Source organism: Ambystoma mexicanum, chromosome 12, assembly GCF_040938575.1.
Source record: "Ambystoma mexicanum isolate Mex_15411 chromosome 12, UKY_AmexF1_1, whole genome shotgun sequence".
Classification (NCBI taxonomy): Eukaryota; Metazoa; Chordata; class Amphibia; order Caudata; family Ambystomatidae; genus Ambystoma; species Ambystoma mexicanum.
In genome coordinates this window covers 1158441036-1158462084 of record NC_090936.1, presented here as the reverse complement: position 1 = coordinate 1158462084, position 21049 = coordinate 1158441036, and the positions used below count along the sequence as shown (strand labels likewise).

The window sequence follows — 21049 nt, the reverse complement described above, 5'->3', positions numbered from 1 at the left end:
GTAGTAGTAGACCTGAAAAACTAGCTCCATGTCCTCAGGGATGAAGGCAAGCCAGCCCTCCTACTCCTCCTGGATCTCTCTGCCGCCTTTGATCTGGTGGACCACAAAATCCTCTGCCACCACCTTATGGCTGCTGCCAACTTCTCCCAGGAGGCCTCCCCCTATCAGGCATCTACGACACAGGCACACTATCAACAAAATCTATGCAACCAATCAAGCCTGGATGGCAATGAATCACCTTTGACTAAATGACGACAAAACGGAGATCCTATTTGCAAGGTCAACGGATGCACAAGAAACTTGACGCCCAATACTCAGTTTTCACTATAGATGGCAATCACATCGCTGTATCAGCATTGGTAAAACCCTGGGCGTCTACTTGGATACCTCCCTCACCAGACAAGTAAGTGCTATCGCCTCCTCTACCACTTATACAGCCAAGCCCATCAATGCTGCCAGACAATTTTACACCATCCAGTTGCCTCACTATCGCCAGAGCAATAATAGGAGCAAGACTGGACTACTGCAACATCCTCTTTGCAGGAACATCCAAACATTAACAGAATGCAGGTAATCCAAAACAATGCCCTCCGTGCAGCCCTCAACATCCCAAGAAAAGAGCACATCTCAGCGGCAAGAATCATCTTCAAAACTCCATCCATCACCCATAAATGTCCCACTAATACTGCCCCAGATCCAAACCCACCAGACCTATGAGATCCTTCCACGCCCACTGCCTTGTCCCTCCAACCACCAAGAAAGTCAGAGGAGGAGGCAATAGCTTCCCCGTGGTAGCAGCACAGGTATGGAATGCTTTGCCCCTCGCTCTAAGAGCAGGGGAATCCTACTGGCGCCTTTCAGAGGGCCTTAAAAATCTGGCTCTTTGCCTAAAAGACTTTGCTAGTACGATTCAGCACACGACTGAAATTACACTGCAGATACGGTTATGTATATCTACCAAAATGTCCTTATGGGGAGTGCTCCTCACCCCCTATTGTAAGCTACATGTTTAACTGGTTTTCTCTAACAGCGCCCTGATGCCCGGCGTTTAGGTGCTTTACAAATGTAAAAATAAATAAAATAAATATTTGATAAGAGCTCACAATTGAAGTGGGTCCACCAGAACGAAGGGTAACAGTTCATGACAAAAGGAAAATGTTGATATTTGCCAATTAGAGACAGTCTACATAGTGGCTTACAGAACAGCTACATGGATTACCTTTCAACCTAAAGCATCTTGGAAACAAGCAGTAGGTAAAGATGTGTCTGTGCCAAAATGTGGGATTCTCTCTGTCCAGGGGAAGTTCGCAATTTCTTTTCAAAGCTACAAAACCTGTGCCAAGCTCATCAAGCAAGAGAATACATAGTCTATTGGTTCCCATGTGTAGTGGTACACTTGCACTTTAAGAGGAAGTCCATGAAATGGGCATGGCCTATGAGGATAGGGGTCAAGAGGCTGTGTTTTGGAAACTGAAGGGAACCCTGAACAAGTATGGCAGATTCCCAAAAGGTATATGCAACCCTACTGTTACATCCCTGTTTCGCTCATACTGCAAGCATACATGAGACTCCCAACCGGAAAAAAAAGAAGCAAGACAGGCTGAAGCAGCTACGTTTCAGAAGAAAAACGCATTTTACCACTGTCCCAACGAAGACTATGAACAACACACAGACGTCTAGTTAAAATGTTAGTAGCTTCATTAGGGATATTTTCAGTGTTTGGCTGAACAACTAATGGAAGGCAACCTAACCATTCAACTTACTAAAGTTCCAAAACATCCACAGGATACTTTTTCCTACAGCTCATTGTAGCAAGGTTCAACAGTGCCTACAGGGTAACTGCTCCTTGAGAACCAAAGTTCTTGAGTTTGCAAACCTCCTTCTGGGTCCCTTTCCAGAGAGGATTGTATGCTCATCGCCAGTCAGAGTTCTGGGGCTCCAATTTTCATTCTTATACGGATGTCACTGAGCTCTCTTTCAGGCTTCTCCTGACCCAAGTTAGTTTTTCTTAGTTTATTTAGGCTAATTTTGGACTGCAGACTTGTTTCTTTTGGACATTCTCGACTGACAGACTATAATCTTAGTTATTAAAATAGGCAGGGACCACTCAGACATAGGGAGCCTTCCATTTCATTTCAATTAACAAGGGTGTATCATGTCCTCTGAGAGGGTATCCTCCTTCTGACTCGTCACACCATCAAAATAATAAAGTCTTCTGTCCAAACCTCTCTTCTACTGACCCTACCACTAAAGGAAACGCAACTTAAATTAAGCAGTCTGACCTGCTTTTAGAGTTCGTGTAATCTTGACCTCTCCCCGGTCTATGAGATATTAATTCCTGACTCTACAAATGATAGTATTTGCCCCAAAAAGAGTTCACAACAAAAAGTTAGGTTCCCCAAACACCCACAAAGTCTCATGTTCCAGTAAATATAAAGGTTTTGATTTGACATAGACAAAAGGGATAGCTTCTTAATCCCTTTCCCCCCCATCTGGTTTGATTTCTCTTCCTATGTTTCACCCTTAGCTTGTCACTGACTTTCTAGACTTGTTCTAGGCCTACCTCTGTACATTCAAGCTCGACTGGTCCCCCCCCCACAATCATGCACTCTTATCTCCCGGGGTGGTTGATAATTCCCTTTTGGTTTTCGCTAAATGTCTATACTCAGTTTGATTCACTATTATCACTGGGGCTGCTGCCCTTTTACGATTGTTCTCTCTAAGAAAATGTTTTTTCTTTAGGGCCTGTAAGCCCCTGACCTGGGGTTGGGGCAATCCTTTCCACTTCCCTTGCTCCCCTCTGGTCTCTGACCGGCTGCTCGCTCCGGTGACGTGTTTCCCACTCCCTAGACTTCCTGTCTTCTTCCGCTCTCTGACATTCTCTGGAGTCTTCCCCTACGTTTTCTTTCTCACTGGTTCCTTCACTGTTGTGGATAGAAGGCTGGCCAATTGCAGGCTGGGGTCAGGCCGCTGCTTGTGCTCTCCGCCACCATGGTCCCAGCATGGTCACGCTGCCGGCTGTGTCTGGGTTTCCTCGGTCCTTGTCTTTCCACAATATTGCGGTTCGTCCGCTAGACAGCATTTCTTTCTTTTGACAATGCTGCTTTCACTAGCAGCTGGTTCCACTGAGAAGCATAGCCACACCTCCTCTTGACATGCTTATGTCAGAAGTCCATTTAAGGCAGACTGCCTGCTTATCTGTATCCCGTGACCAAGAGGGGGTGTGTTGGACAAATTCAGCTGCCACGTCCTCCTGGCAATCCGCGTTGCCTTGAGCTAAAGGTCTGAATTCCCATGTTTGCAGATATTCTTTCCTTTACTTGGTGTACCACCCGGGATTGGGAGCCCTTGTCCCTTGGGGGGGTGGGGGGTGTCACTGCCAGGGAATTCCCACTTTCCCAAACCTTTAGCGGCCTCACTTCCCTGCCACAAAGGGGGTGGTTCCATCCATGGGAAGAAGGGCCACATTTTCCAGTCTGGTGCAATTCTATAGCCCTCATATTGAAATGAATTTGAGATTTTTGCAGCATTAAGAATAGACTGCGTATGTTGATGTCTCAAGACAAATATTGAAGGGTCTAAGAGACTTATTACGCTTTGAATTAGGAAGGACAGTTGTTTATCCCTCGGAATCTCAAATTCTGTGGTGAAAAAAAGGCCCAGGAGTTTAGGAAAGTTGTTTTCCATGAAATGAATATGATCCCTCCCTTCTGCTTTTTTCCAGAATACCAAGGAATCTTCTATTATCTCTCAGACTGCGATCCTCAAAATTAGCATTAGATAGTTCCAATTATATGATGTGCATTTGCACATGCTCAATATCTTTAACATTATCTTCCCTAGAAGAGATACGACACTGCCTCTCCAAGACATCCATTAGATTGTTGCAGACCTTCTCTGATCACTCGCATTTATTTTTAAGACAAGTGAAGATTGTTCCAATACGGATATCGAGGATCTGATGCTAGTTAATTCCTGTAGGATACAAGATATGTCTTTAAATAGTGTGTTAAGAGTTGCTACTACCATCTTCATGCATGACCCTTCTGACGCCATAATTTCATAAAGGAATGGATAATGTAATGCAATATTAAGTTGCTTTTCACACTGAGCTTAATGAGCTTAACAATGAGAAATCTATGATGTTTGTTGTGTAATGGATCACTGTATATAAATAAAGATCATATAATGGTAGTCATAGTACCTGTATATGCCATGAGTAGAAGTTTCACAAATGACCAAAAGCATATATTAATGATGGAAAAAAACAATAATTCCTTCCTCCAGGAAATGTAGTAGTTTCTCTTTCATCATTATTTCAATCTTCACATTGGAAGTATTAGGTTTGTTAACAGATGTGGGCGAATATTTTCAAAACCCAGTAGGACGGTTTACTATGGTATGAATAAATATCTTACTGTAGATACAACTCTACACGACATCAGGAAATTATGGGGATCGACGTTTGAATCCGAATAAGGCTTCTGAAACACTTGGAATGACAATTTTTAAGATCTCATTATTTCGATCACGCAGATATGTATGGTGAGATATACGCATACAATAAATCTCGCAATCTCTTTTATTTATTTAGTGTAGCGATCGTGATCAAGTAGCTCCTTTCAAGGTGTTCAAGAGGATTTATACCATCGCAGAGTCATGATGTACATTTGTCGCTGAGAAGATCGCGATCACAATAAATCTGCAATCCATGCACTCTGGATGGACCATACCGAGCACAACAGGATGATCAGAGCCGTTCTGCGACTCCAAAGGAAATTTAGTAAATGTGGTACCATGAATTTAATAATGGCGATGACATAGCTTTGATAGAAAAATTCTGGCTTATTTTTTGTAAGCACTGATTCAAGATAAAAATTTGTCACTGAGGAGATCAACACCGCGATACAACATCCTTGATTAAAAAAAAGCATCCATTTCCTCACGTTCCCCTAGAAGCACAAAGTCTCCAGAGCTCTGGTTCTTTCCAAGCGGATTACTGCAACAGCCTCTTTCGTAACCTTCCTCGTTCCTCCCTCTGCCCTCTTCAACTAATCCAGAATAGGACTGCAAGACTTATCCTTGGCCTCAAGCCCAGGGACTGCATCTCTCCAGCCCTAAAATCTTTCCACTGGCTCCCAATGGCTGTAAAGATCAAATTCAAAACCCTCTGCATCCTCCACAAGGCTTTCTGGGGCCTTGGACCTCGCTGCATCCAACTCTTTCTCCCTAAATACCTCCCTGCTAGAGTGCTTCAGTCCTCTTTCTCCAAGTCTTTGCAGATCATTTGTTTCTCCAAGCAGAAAGTGGGGGGTAGATCTCTTTCTTCAGCAGGAGCCTCCCTCTGGTATAATCTCCCTACCTCTCTATGACTTCAGCTGGATCTCCTTAAGTTCGGAATGCTTCTCAAGACCTTCCTTTTTGCCTCCTTCCCTCTCCCCCTCCCTTGCTAGCCTCCTCCTGCCGCTGCGACTGGTTGCTTGTGTCCCTTATGTGTCTTACTGGGGCCATGCCTTCCTTCGACCAGTCTGTGCCCACCGCTTGAGCCCTACTTGCCCCACTGCCTGTGTAATATTGGCAATCAAACAATCATATGGGACACCTACACAGGGGACCGTTAAACCACATTAGGGTATGTGCCCCCTCGGGTGTGATCTCCAGCCACTACCTCCGTCTCTGCATCCCCTTTCTTTTCGTGATCTGCGTGTTGCCACAGTAACTTGTCAGACTTGTAGGTCACATGTCGGGAGCATGCACTGAATTTCTAGGCCTGGGTGGTAAACCTAACGCAAACGTTACCAGTTCAAGTTTAGCACTCATCCTAAATGCTTCTCAGCACTTGCAGTGCAGTTTTCTATCAAACGTCAGGTCACCTTAAAGAAGAATATGAAATAAAACCACATGGAGATAAACAGGTAGACCTTTTGCCACCATGCAAACCTGAAGCCCTTTAAAAAAAAAAAAAAAAAAAAAAAAGGGCGACTTAAACAGCTTCGAACAATCTTCATATTTGAGTAGTTTTGATTTTCCACATGGCTTCGCTTTGTCTGGGTGGCTAACTGACATAATTCATAGCCCCCTTCCTTTCCCATGCCACTACAGTGCACCATTCAGCAAAGCCTGCCTGCCTTACATGTCCGAACCTCCATTCATTACTGTCTAAAACACTTTGGCTGTGAAGGGCCCCTAAACGCTACCATGTGTGACACCCCAGCAAAAGAAGAGGTGGGGAGCACTAAGCTTTCATCAGAGCGCTGCTGCTCGCTGGAAGCCCCTTTCAAGAGGTTTCAAACATGCATGCACACCAAAATAAAAGGGAAAAGGGAAAACCTTAAGAAAAAGTACAAATGAACGGGTGACAGCTTTAAAAATATAACAAAGCAACACCAAGCCACGAGATATCACAATGGCGTTGTTTAGTCTGATTTGGTTTATGTGGGAAATGTAGAAGGCGTGAAGTGGGAATCACCCTACAACTAGCTCAAACATAAAAAAAAGAATAAAACGTTGGCTTCAAATGTTAGTAAGTCATTAGGTTTCTAACTCTTGAATAGGCAATGACCTGTAATGTTCCCCATCGAGCCAGCCCCCACAAAAAGCCACCCCTAAAACATGACTGCGCAGGACTACAAGTAAGGCCAAACGGGAATTGGTGCAAACATTGCTGTAAAGTATAAGTAGTAGAAACGCAAGACTGTAGAGAACCTGAGGTACTAGCCTGTCTACATCCTGCACTCACTGTCGCCCTTCTGAAATTCTGTCCCCGCTCCGGAATACCTCCCATTACCACATTCATGGATTTTATGCCGCCTTAAACCAAGTGTCATTTTGCCATACTATAGTTTACAACGTGGGCAGATCACGCGAGGCACAATTTTAGGCCCAATATAGTGCACCCACTGGTGCACAGAACCCCAGGGCCACATAGCTCATGTTGTGGCAGTACAAATGACAATCCACACAAGCAGAAGAGAGGCCGTACGGGGGCAGGGAGGCCACGTTTACAAAATTATTTGTAGGATATTCGAGACGCTGATTAGCACCAGAAGTCGTTTGTGCTGTAGTGGCCCCTTCCACCTTCACCACCCCCCACCTCATATTCACTTTCATTGTAACATTAGTGGAAAATTAATCGTTTTAACACGTACAAGGCAACAACAAAACAAAAAAAATCAAAGAGTGCACTTTTGTGCATATAGAGCACTGGCTTGTTCGATATCTCCGCACAGCGAATCGTTGGATTTTCCAGGAACTGTGCAGCAAAACCAATGCAGATGCCCCATTTTAATATGTATTGACATCATCAGAATCAACATAAGGAGTGTCATCAGTCTTTAATACAATAGGGCATCATAGTTGGTGACATTAAAAGACGTTTCAATCAAATCAAAATTTGTCAAAGAATCAAATCAAAGAAACAACATTGTGGTGTGCCACATATGAATAATCACTATTATACATGTAGCAACTCTATAGGAAACCATAAGAGGATTTTTTCTTAATAGAAACATCTGCAAACTGAATCACTTCTGGTGACTCCCAATTTTGGCAGAATACATTTTCCCAGGATCACACACTTTGATTATGTGGTGAAACTGGGATTTAGGCTGGCCTGCAATTTAAGTTCTTGCCAGCCTTATTTATTTCATGCAAGTGCTTGTTTAGCTTCGGGATACAAGAGCTGAAGTAATCCGAAATAGTACACATTTGATTAACCTGACAACATTATACATCGTTATAGAAACAATTCAAACAAGGAATAAGATACTCGCTTTATTTTCCTCATCCTCGTGGAGGATTGCAGTAGCAGCCGGCATAGGTATGTGAATTTAAACCTCATTTGGAGTTTAAAACGATTCAGAGTGACAGAAAAATAAACTCAACATGGAGTCATCAGAGTCATGAATTCACAAAGCGGACGGCGTTATGCTTCCTCAGGTTCCCCTCGCCCAACATTCCCACCTGTTAAATGAACATAGTCCCCAGGACCTGCTGTTTGTGTGTGGACCATCAACCTCCGATAGCTCTTATTGTAATGCTCTGCTGACTCAAAAAGAGGAGGAGCCGCTTAGGACTAGAAATGGAAAAAGTGATAGCACAGAGAGCTGCAGAGGAGCACTGTCGGACGTGTGCGAGATGCATCTGTGCAGTTCGGTAAAACACTGGACGGGTGACCACCACGTACCAAGGTGGACCAGGAAGCAGTACATTGGGGAAGTGTAAAGTGACATAAGGGCAGGGTAGAAGTACACAGTTGCGCTATAGAGATGAGGTCCAGGGAAAATGTAGAGAGGAACAGTACCTTGGGGGCCAGAGTGGGGATGAGAAAGTGATGCAACGAAGTTGGAGAGTGCGTTTTACACAGTGACATACAGGGTGTTGAATGAAGCTCTGGGGCACAGTGAAGGGCCCTACAAAGTCACACAGTGGGCAGATATGAAGGCGACTACAAATCGGTAATAGGTGAAGAAGAGCAAAACTCAGTGGGCAAATACAGCAGAAAGGGAAGCTGTACCAAGTGAGCTGTAATAGGTGGAGGAGTCCTAAGCAGGTACATCAGTACTACCGACAGGTCACAGAATCACAAAGGTGCCCTCTGTGCTGGCTGCAACAGACAGTACAAAGTGTGAGAACAAGGAATGTTCTTTGTTGTGCTGACATTGAGCCATCATTCTGGCGCACGCTGTAAAATTCAGCTTTGACCTAAATCCAGGCAGGGCCAGTGCAAGACTATATTGTCAACTCAGGTGAAGGACATTTTTTTAAGCATCACTCTGGCTCATACAATGGGCCAGGTGAGACGTTTTAAGGACTCCTAGTTTTCCTCTGCTGAGGGGATGGAGGTCCAGGGCAGGGGCCTATTATTGCCCCATTGTACAAGGGCATAAACACGGTCAGTCAAGTTTATTTCAGAATAAAGATACCATAAAAACAAAATAGATTACAAAGAATAAAAATCAAAATGTTTAGAATAAATACACAATAAAAAGGACAATATTCAATCAATGCTATTATATAATGTATTATTAGGTTGCCCATAGAATACAACTTTCATACTTTTATCAGTGCTGTTCATAGCAAGGTGTATTTTCCTAATGCACAAGGCCCATCTGATATATGATAATAAGGACCATCCAATAAGTATTGTTTCTGCTCCGAGTAAGTAAAAGTGCCTGGTGACATTCATTAGGACCACCATCTCTTAAAAGTATACATATGGTTCGTGCTCTCGCTTTAATGTAGGCTGGGCAAAAGAAAATGTGCAACATATTTTCACAACTATCAGCGCAGCATGGGAAAACTTACTTTGTGTGTGTTGTTACAAGCTGCTGTAACATCCTTTAACGGAAGGCAGTCAAATCTAGCCCTGCTGATTAAATACCTATCGTACATAAGGTAACTCCAAGCAAGATATTCCTGACGTACAGTGGCCGAGAGCAGCAAGTGCTTGTGGTTAGAAGGTTGCACAATTTCTTTAGATTCTCTCGGTTCTTATACATTTACACTAAGGCGGTTTTTGGGAGTGTATGGTTGGAAAAAGTCGTTCTGCGCTTCTATTGCTCTTGGGTATTTGCAGACATATTTTACCACGGAATTGTAACCTTGCCTGACTTACTTATGGTTGAGTAAGGATCTAGGGTCCGCTTATTTGTTCAAATACATAACCAGTGATGCACTGGTGTGGTTGAAAGGTCGTCTTCCAAAAACAGACAAACTTAATTCAACGTGTGCTGCATAGTTAGTCGCAGATCGGGGGGAGACCCACCATTATTTTACTGAAATGATGTTCTATAATGGCACCATATTTAGCTATTGCTTTTGTTTTAACACAGTACATTTTCAAATCATATATATAGGTTGGGCTTTGCACATCTTAGTAAAACCCCCTCACCAAGACTTTCATTATAATGGCCTGTTTATTGACATGCTCCTCACCAGATAAACGACTTGAAAAGCGAACCCAAAGAAAATCAAAATCTGTCACACTCTGTATGGGGTTGGTTTTCGTTACTAAAAACATTGTAACATTTTCCTTTTACTGTTTAAATCTACAAGTATGGTGGATTTCAGAGTATTAATCTGAAGATTTTGTTGGTTCATGAATACAGTATATTCAGAAATTAAGAGTTGTAATGCCCGTGGAGTCCAACCTAATAGCACTGTATCATCCGCATAAGCCAGGACAGGTAATGGCATGTTGGCAGTTTTTGGTAAGTCTGCTCCTATTCGGACAAAGCCGTCAGAGGTAATTAATGTACAATGAAAATAAAAGAGGTGCCAATACACAACCCTGACGAACGCCTGTTTTAATAGGAAAATAGGATGTAGTTCTGCCGTTTTTACCATTTCTGACACATGCCTTGGCGCCCTGATGAATGTCCACCAAGGATGTTTAACAAATCCGCTGGACAATCTACTGCCCTGAGCACAGCTGAGAGAGAGGCCCTATTGACCTTGCCAAAGGCTGTGCTCAGGACCATGAAGGGAAATTGATAAATATTGAGTGTGACACAATCACGTAGAGATTCCGCACTTGCTCACTTATGCCAACCCTCGATCGAAAGCCCAACTGGGTATTTGTTAAGATATAATTAGCACAAACCAATTTTCCAATTTAATTAAAAGGCTTGGCTAAATATTTCAAAATCCGTATCTAAAGTGAGATGGGGCGGTATCCAGCTGGGCTTTTTCCATTCCTTAGCTAGCTGGTGTTCTGAATCATTTTACCATAGTATTGAATGCTCTGGTAAGAGCTGGTGCCCATATGTCAATCATATCTATAAATAAATCTGCTGGGATGTCATCCAGGCCAGGAAGAGCACCAAGAGGGCTTGGTTGAAATCACTATAATCTCTTCTAACGAAAATAGGTTGTAGTCCATAGCATCCCATGGATTAACATCTACATTGGCTCAGCAATTTTATCTCTTCTGTCGACAAGACCCTTTTTGAATCATTGTCTGTTCATGCCATAAATAATTCCAGCCAGGCATCATTGTCAAGGTCAGTCTTAGGTTTAATGGCAGGTTTATAAGTACCCAAGCATAAGCAATGCCCCTACTTGAGGAGCTATTGTATTTTAATTTAGAGAGGAGGTTGCTTTTAGATTTGCTGCTTTCATTATTAAACCAGCCCTCTACGTTTGACTGCACTCGTTTTGAAGATGTAGTAAAAAATAACATTTTTGAAACATTTGTCATTATGGCATGTGATGAATATGACTATGCCATCACTCCTTTCTCCGACGTAACCTTCCCTCACGTGGTCAGGATGAGGCAAACACTTTCTGATCCAATCTCTGGGGGCGGCTATATGAGGGAGGATCACATGGGTAGAGGTGATCCACAGGGAGAGGACACAGCATTGTTGGCGGGAGACGCAAACCCCCCTTTCCTTTCAGGGATGTTCCTTCCCTTCCCCAGGCCCCGATGGCCTCCCTCAACCCTTTGCCAACTCCACTACCAATATTCCCCCCACATGACCTAGGGAATAAAGTATCCACAAGTGGGACGAGGAAGAGAGAGGGAGCAGTAATAAAGAGTCCAACATCCACTTCCTCAGTATTATGCTTAAACCAATCTTGGATGAGGAAGAGGGTCGGAGCAATAAAAATGACTAGGACCTCCAAACCAACACCGCAGTCTAGTCTTTGGAGATTGCTCCGACAGGCCATGACCTTTAAATGCAACAAAGCTGATGAGGGGTGTGAGCTTCAGGAGCAGACGAAGACCGTAACCCACATTGCCGGTCAAAACGCCAAAAAGGAGCATGCCGTGGGAAGCTCCGAGCAGTCGACACCCAAGACCACAGAAGGAAGCTGGAGTGCAGAGAAGCTCGCTCACACATGGAAGAGGCACAGAGAAACCAATATCGGCTAACGAACCGCACGCTTAGCTAGCAAAGTGATGGGAACCAGAACAGAGACACACGAAGAGCGTTTCCAGCACCCGGTAAGCCCAAGGAAAACAAACGGGTTACAGGGGTGCTTATAGGTGTATGCCACATTGAACAAGGGACACGAGGATCTCAAAACAAAGTGTACCAAGAACCTGAAGTACCTGTGAATTGTACCACAAACTGGTTACTGAGCCCATGTTCACAAGAAGAAAACAAAGTGACAGCAACAGGCCAACTTTGGGCAAACATTATTTTCATGGACAAAAAGAAAAATAACCACACAAGTCCTGGCAGGGGAGTATACCAGGCAACGCCAAGAGTATGAGAAAGATGGAGTTAAATGATTTTCAAGAATGAATGAAAGTCCTGGCGGGCAAGCAAGTTAAATGCTGAAAGTCTGTACAAAAGACCTGACAAGGAAGTACACCAGGCACAGTCAAGTGTGACCTTTATATCATTAAACAAAGACAACCTCAAGGAAAACCTATGCCCTGGAGGTTGCGGGTTGTTGGGAAAAGTGGAAAAGAACTTGGCAGGGGAGTATACCAGGTAAACTAAAAGTTTGAGGCTCTCACACAAGTTGTGATTTAAAAAGATAACTTCTAGGAAGGCACATGCCCTTGGGATTTTGAACTCTCTTGTATGTGAAGAGGAGCTTGGAAAAAGAAACCATTGCCCGAAATTGTGAACCATCCAAGAGGAAGGAACTACCCTCTTGGTTTACCAGGAACTTGGTCATTCTTTACTTTGTTAACTTTCATATTGGTGAAGTTGAATCTGGGGAAGGGAGTCATCCCCTGGAACTTAACATTTTTCGGTTTGGAACTCATTGGTTGAACTTACGTTTTGCATTGGATTTGAACATTTGTTGACATTCAAGATCTAGAGACAATGCCCTTTGCACCTTAGATTTAGTTTTAGAGTATGAGGGCCAGACTAGGATTACGGACAAGGGATATATCATTTTTGACATCTTGACAAATGACCAACCCATTAGTTTTGGTTGAGGTAGGGAAATCCTTCTTAGACTAGAGATGGGGAGGCATTTTCCCAACCTCTTGATTTAATATAAAAGTCTTTATCCCAAAACATAAATTCTCTGTGTCTCATTCCTGGCTCCTCACAGGCATCATATGCTGACAAGACAACATGATTATTAGTCTCCACGTTTAATAATACACTCAGATAGTCTATGTTGGAATGACATTTTGCTGCATCACACTTCTCTAACAATTTCCATTTTATTCTTCTACGAGAAGAGATTATTTGTCCTAGGGCTAAGTGTGGAAGATCATTTGAAAGTACATGGGGAGTCAAGCCAATGGATTAGTAAAACAATCAGGTGGTGATCACTAAATATAGATTCTTCTACATAAAAATCAGCAATATTTGCCATGATGTGGCAAGAGTACAGAAATAGTCAATGGTAGAGCTACCATGGTGGCCTTTAAATGTAAGTTTATGCGTTACTCGACTCTTGACAGAACACATACCGCATTGCATGAGCCACGAATAAAAGGTCAAACCCTCTGAACATGCTGATAACGACAGCAATTTGGAGCACTGATGAAATTGGGCAGCCTCAGGTTAAAGATGGCACGTGCTGCAGCTGAAGGGCTGGTAAATGAGACCACAATACAAACACCCTCAACTGTTTAATGTTTCGCCCACCCAGGTTACCCTTCTTGCCATCAGGATGTCACATGGGTTGATTTTTGGTCCGGTTAGTCTTGTGTTAATCCAATGACTTGTTTTGTTGATTAGGGTGGCCGTCAACTCAAGTCCCTATCTGTAAGGGATACGGTGGAAGGTTGAGTGAATTGTGGGTAATTCAACTTTCTTCCATCTAGTTGTGTTTTAGAGTAGAATCACTATTAGTAGTGTGCAGACTACTTATACCAATATTGTGTGGTTCTTCCTGGATTCCCAAAGGTGCATGATCCTGTGCATTCACCGGAACCTGGATAGTAATATAATATTTATGTGTTTTGCGAATCAGGTACCTGAAGTGCTTGTTTGTTTTTGGAGTCATAGGCATAGTGGTAGAGGGCATCTTAGTAGCCATCATATGTCTTTTTAATTGTCTTAGTATATCGTCTATAATAATAAGTGAGTCCATTTGCTCATTTTTAAAATTAAATAGAAAATCAGTAATAACCTGCAGTTTCTCATTAAATTCCGAAACGGCAAACAAACATTATCAGAAAATTGTAAAGGACAAAGGTGTGGGGCCTCGGATAGAATAGTGGATTGAGACGGAGCCAGGTGATCCATTGGCTTAAGTAGTAAAATATCTGGTTCCACTTGAATTAATAGGGCTATGGACTTAGCCCTAGGATTTAGGGAAGGTATAGATTTACCGAAGGAATTCACAGAAATGTTACTTAATAGCTGATGACAGGATGCGTTATACGGTTGGTTTCCAGCATGTAAGCCTGTTCCACCACAATTAACCTCTTTTCTAGCTGGCCTGTAACTTTCAACAGGTATTTATGTTATGTTATAGGTTCTAATACCACGCACTGTTGCCACCTGCGTGGATTCTTGGCGCTCTGGCGGATCTGTAAAGCAAAGGGGGGAAGTGGGCTAAATAAGTAGAACCATTTGCCCATATTGGTATATTCCAATAGCCAAAGTTCCAATGTCCCAATAGGGTGCGATAATGGGGCTAGGTAGGAGTAGATAGTTCAAACAGCCTTCCACTGAGTAGTAGGACCGACATACATAGCACAAAAGGTACAAAAAGGGTTCCAAGGCCATGCACCCGCAGTCAACCTAAGTATCCGAAGTATGTATGGACCTGTTTAGTTCAACTCACTACCCAAGAGTTCAAGGGCTGACATCCCACATTTGCCCCACACGAGGGTTCAAAGGCAATGGCCCACAGTCACCGTGTGTGTCCGGAACACAACGGGTTCATAGGCAAAACAGTCTGCAGTTACCAAACACAATGGGTACACACAGGTACACACTAAGCCATGCAGCGTAGCCCATTAAGAGGTAGGTAAAGTGGAGGTGCATATGACAGGCAAATACTAAATAAAGGCGGCCTTGTAAAGTGGCCTCATAGCAAAGTGCAAGGTGTGGCACCACTAAAGTGCAGTATGCAAAAAAGAAAGCAACCTTAAAAACCCTATAAAATCCTTGTAAAACAACTTTAAAACTTCAAGCCATTAAAAAAAGATTAAGAGTAAATGACTAGGTTCAAACCACCCCAACCATTCCTAATATTAGCTTTGACCCAGCTTGGTCCCCTGCTACACCAGGCTGTACCCGGTTTGATCGTAAGTTATGTCGTTGGTAAGGCAGAAAGGTACATATCAGTATCTAAAAACACAAAGCACTTGGCAGTTGCAAGAATCTGCTTCTTTTTGCCGGAATATTAGTCCTTAAAGGGTCTTCGGCAACGCGATACCAGTCAATAAGCAGCAGAAGGTAGAAAAGTGAAATAAATCATAACAGGTGCAGCTGCGATGACGTTGGGGAATCAATGCACACCCGCACAATTGAGAGCCTGCATTTCAATCTTACCCTTTCAATTAGTATTTATATTACAGGAAAGGAAGTCCAGGAAGAGTTAAAACCTTTATCAGAGGCACATTTGTTTCAATTACAGTAGCCTCTATGGCTAGAAATGTACTCCTGTCTTTCGATCCCTACGCTGGCTTCCAGTCTCTGGCCTTATTGCATTCAAGATCATTCACACCGCATACAAAGCAAACTACATGCGGGGACCCGGTTTTATATTTTGTAACAAACTCCGTCCATACACCCTTTCCAGAACATCATCATCTTCCTCCAGCTTCCCGATGACAGTCAGCTAACACCTTGTCTCTGGAATGCTGTTCCCAGTAATCTTCTAGAAATCCTCCATTTTCCAAGCTTCAAAAAGAAGCTTAAAATAGGTTTTACTTTGTGAGCCATATCGGCTGGTAAAGGATTTACATAGTTGATAAAGGATTACAGTAACTTCCCTAGCGCCAGGTGCCTCATTGTCGTTTACAAATACCCATACAATTAAATGTGTCCCACGCCCCCTACTCGTGACTCTATATACAACCAATGTCAACCGAATTCCACAAGCATCCACAAAGTGGTCTAATTAAGCTTAAAGTCATTTGCATTGAACAGGAGGAGGAAGAGGACGAGGAGGAGGAGGAGCAACCTCATCTGCTTCCTATGAGGGCTTGCAAAATATCAACCAGCCAGAACCATTGCCTTCAACAGGGTAACTTGGCTAGTTACATCAAACGTTCAAGCCACAAAAATATGGTGGCTATTTCCAATTAACTCAAGATGGGGTTTCCAGAAAAGTCCATGTCATCAGGATCACAGTGCTGCGGTCCCATATGTTAGCTTAACATCCTCATGCATTTTGGGAGTTGCAGTGCTGGTTGACTGGTATTGCGCAAACTAGACTTGTGAGCCAGATAAGGATTTCTAAAAAAAAAAACTTTTTTTTTTAAAAAAAGGCCACCTTGTGGTGAAATGTGTTCCAGCGGAATGGTGTGATCGGATCACCTGAACTCGCGACTCCTTCCTTTGGAACACGCACCAGAAGAACATCACGTTAATTTATGAGTGTTCAGTTTTGTGGAAACTCCGGGCACGCCAGTTTATGAAGCACTTTGCATTGAGGATAAAGTCTAGGTGCCATCATCCCAATGCCCCACCTGGTCTAGCAAACACACAGTTCTAATACCCAGATACTAGGCCAAAATGCCAAGCTAATTGTGGTTCTAATACCTTGAAACCATTACAGAACACCAAGTAATCCTTGTACAGTTACAAACTGAAGTATGCCTTATTGTTTCGGGCTATGGTGCGTCACTTAGGATCATGGAAGACACTTGTGCAAGGACATGAGCTGAACGCTGGGGAATGTACTTTATTCCATACACTTCCTAAGAATCTTAGCCCCGAACCTTGCAAATTCTCCATTGCGAGTTTTGATAGATCCCCACTAGGCTATGGCAGGGAGAACTCCTCCCTTAAGGAGAGAAGGCTTGGACTTCTAAAGCATTCCACCCACCCCTCCCGGTGCAGTCATAATAACCAGTGCAAGGGATTTCACAGCTCATATAGTATGTGCATTCTGACGGATACACTACAAAGCGTTGCGTGATGACCCTGCTGAGAACGCAGATTGAGGGCTTTGTTTTCTTTACCAGTGCATAGACTGGCACAAGGGCGTGTTGTTTTAATGCCCTTTTCTGCTGACTTGAAAGTTGTTTTGGTCTTCGCTCCAAATTGGTGATGGGCACATGCTATTAGGCTCCATAGCGGGGATGATTGAACTCTTCATGGTGTACTTGACCATATGAAAGGCGCTGTTCACGTAGTTATGTTTTTCTTTCCCAATGGGTTTGAAGAGGGGGTTCCATTTTTAACCTCCAGCTCCTTCGACACTGGGAAGCGGCCCTTGCCCCGTAGGGGTTTTGTTACTGCCAGAAGTAGTGCTCAGTTTCAGTTCAGCACTTAATTATGTTTCTTTATCCAAGAAATAAATACAGCACAAAGGGTTTTACTGGTAGCGGACGCTACTAAGTAAAGAAAGAAAAGCATAGGATATAGAAAGCAAGCCAACCACAGAAAAACTGTGGTTATGTTAGGTTTTGTTCCTGGGTTTAAACCATGTGCCACTACAGTTTGCATGGCCATCAGGCTCTCCGGCGGATCTGGAATAGAAGAGCATGTTAAGTTAGTGAGGCACAAGGCAAGATAGATTTGCTACTGTGTTGATGCGAGCACATCAGACTGCTCTTCATGGACCCGTTTGTGTCATGTGAAGAAATCACAGTGTAATTTGTATGCGTGCAGATGCTGGGAATGTGATGTGCACGTTTATTGAGCATGTGTAGCAGTCTGTTTAAGACCTGTTGGGAGGGTTATCCTAGAGCGTTGTAGTAACTGCAAATGACAGACAGCAGTTTATAAACCCACTGGAAATACCCTTTATTTTTGGCTATGTGGGGAGGCAACAGGTAGTCTCTCCCTGTTTGCCTCCCCACCTCACCCAAAACAAACCAAACGCCTTTCCCACCCCCTTCCAACTTACTTGCTGGACCAGAGCTTTGTGCTCTGGTGCCGGCGCTGCTCCCGGCTGTTGCCATAGGAATGGAAAAGGGACTATTTCCAATGGCGACTGCCATCTATTTTTTTTAGCAACCATGATATGGGCATCACAAAGCAGAAGTTGTAGAAAAGCATGCAACGGCCTCGTATGGCAAAGCAGCCTGTTCTCCTCGCAACACTCCTATAACCAGCCTCTGTGGAGAGCTGCCATTTAACTTTCTCACTTTGCCACCACCAATCTCTCACTGGGTCCCTTTAATAGATATATTGTGTACTTTGTGCAAAAATGATCTGGGACTTGCAGATGAGGGGTGAGGTCAATTTGGTGATTCCTCCCATTACCATAAGCAAAGTACTAAGGGCTATGGAAGGCAAAACATTTGGGCTCAGAACCAGTTGTTTGATATATGGAAATCCTAGGATCTCACTTCACCTTCCTTAGTATTTTGCTAGGTAGGCTGAGTGCGGTCCGAAAACTCAATCCAACTGCCTCGAGTGCTGTGCTCAGTGGGTCCTGCTGGGACTGCTCATCGGGCAATGCCTGCTGGGGATGCATGGCATTTGTCAGGCAATCGGGGTAGCAACCTACATTCCTGGTTGTTTCTCCCAAAGTCTAAAAGACTCATTCCCACAGTGCATGCAGCCACAGGCCAAAAAGAAATGCCTGCGACCAACCTCCTATCTCACTCATTTGTTCATAAGGAAGCTCCATAGTTACCATTTCACAATGCTGCTGAAACTCTGCAGGGAGTTCCCCAGGGTGTGCTTGATAGGATAAGGAGCTGGCAGGATAAAAAGGAGAAGTGTGGATTCCAAAGTGCTCAACACAGCTGGGCACACCATCTATTCAGCCTTTGGGCATGCAGTGGCTGCAGGAAGGGGAACAGAAGCACGTGACTTGCAAAATAATGTAGGCTGTGAGCAGTTGGGGCTAGGATGGCGATCCCACAAGTCTAGAATGTAGCAAGCTTTTCCCCAGCAGGGGGGGTGGACATGGCTGGTAAGAGCCTAGGCAACAAGGGTTGCAGGCCTATACCGGCATGTGTGCCCCCCTTCTGGGGCGCGATTGCTCTTCCACCCTGGGCAGAGCAGGAGACTGCAGGCCGCCATACAGGTATTGGGACCCTCCGTGGTCCGTGTTCTTCTTTTTTGTGCTTTGTTGTTCATGCTGTGACCGCGTGTGTGCTCCCCTGCCCCCTTTCCCCTCCATGATCTTTGTTGCTGTTCCCTCCCTCCCACCTCCCTACCATCCCACGCACCCCGATTGGCACGTCTTCCTCCCTCTTTACAGACGTTACCAGGGCAGCCCCTGCCCGGCAGCCCCAAGGCTAAGGGCCCCTAAGGCAAAGGGCGGCTTCCACAATAGCGGCTCCTGTTGTGTCTGCAGGTGTCCGCAGGGGACGCCAGTGGCCAGCCGTCAACCCCAGCAGCTAAGGAAGGTAGGTGTGGCCCTTGTTGGCACTCTATCCTGCATCCCAAGAGCTGACTCTTAGAAAACTTGGGTGTGTTTTTCTCCTGTATGCCTTACTGCATTGTGAAAGTGTTCTAAACTGCATTGTGAAACCTAGGCCTTCTTCCCACTACTCAGGACTCTCAAATTTAAGTGCGTTATTCTCCTGTACGCATTACTGCATTGTGAAAGTAGTGCCGTTCTGCGGCTTGCCTCCTTGCATTAGCACTCATCCAGCAAACCTTCTGCCACTATCCTAGCGCCCGTCGTCCTATCCATTTGTCAACCTGTCTCGTCCACGTGCACCCTGCCCCTTGTCCTTAACTAGTGTTCTCCCATACCCTTTCCCACTCGCCTCTCCCTTCTCTGTGGTGCTCTCTGTCTCTCCTATCTTTTCTAACTGTTTCTCTACTCGAATATCCTGCTCTCCTCACTAAATCTGGTAGGAAGAAGTTTAAAAAGGACATCTTGGTCCCCAAACCAGGCCTCCCTATCGCGGACACCTATACCAGTGCCTCCTACAGGCAAACTGTCACCGACATCCTCTTTGTCGTTCCCTCGCCAGACTTATGGACCCTACATATGGTCTCTGTGCTCTCTCCCTTCTCTTCCTCTCCCATTAATGGTGTCACTCGGTGGGAGGCCCTCCTGGCCTCCTTCCACTCCTCTAAGGTCATCATTAATGTTTATTTGAATGGTACCGCCTTGGTCCAAGGCCCTCAAGCCAATCTTCTCTTTGATAGACGCTTCCCGCGCCTCATCAACTTCCTCTCTTCTCCTGCTGTCCATTTTCCTCCCTCCAGGGCCGCCTCCTGCTGTCTCCTCCTCGGCTACCTTGACCTCTCCTCCTTCCCTTTCTGCCCCCCCTTGGGCTTCTTCTACACCTCCGCAGGGCGTACCTCTGATTGTACCCCTCCCCGGAAGTCTTTCAAGGGCGACAACCTTCTCCATATTGCCACTCTTAACTCTCGCTCAGCTGTCAAACACTCCTCTGACATCTGCCACCTTCTGGAGGAACTGGACGTCCTCGGTCTCACCGAGACATGGTTCACGGCCAGCTCTGTCACGAGCTTTGACACTCTCCTCCTTGACGGCTACAAGATCCTCTCTGCACCTAGGCCCAATCGTTCCAGAGGGGGAGTAGCCCTGGTCTTCCCTGAGTGGATTCCTGCCCCTGTCATTCCTACGCAGGCCTAATCCTCCTTCGAATGCCTTGTCTGCAGGCTCTCTCTCTCTCCAAGCCATTCCCTTACTGTGGCTACCATGCATCGGCCACCTGGTCAGATCTCCTTCCTCTCTGAGTGGTCAGACCTCTCCTCTTCCCTCCTGGTCTCAACCACGCAACTCCTCCTTCTTGGAGATTCAACATCCACCTGGATGCTTCCTGCCCTTCCTCTGGACTCTTTCGTGACCTTTGCGAGTCTCTCCCACTCTCCATTATCCCCTCTGGCCCGACTCACTGCAGGGCATACGCTTGATGTTCTGATCTCCTCAGACCTTCCCCTTTCTATCCTTCTCACCACTCCTCTCTCCTGGAGTGATCAGTTTCTCATTTCCTCCCAGCTCACTCTCTCTACCCCCCTGGCCAAGCCTACTCCATCATTGCCACCCACCTTCTCAGTCATCA

The 21049-nt window shown here is 44.7% G+C and overlaps 1 protein-coding gene across 2 annotated transcripts in view; it reads right to left on the bottom strand.

The window, feature by feature from the left end:
- The window catches only part of HMGA2 (high mobility group AT-hook 2), a 428333-nt gene that overhangs the window by 3823 nt on the left and 403461 nt on the right, over window positions 1-21049 (bottom strand). The gene's annotated exons all lie outside the window — the stretch shown is intronic.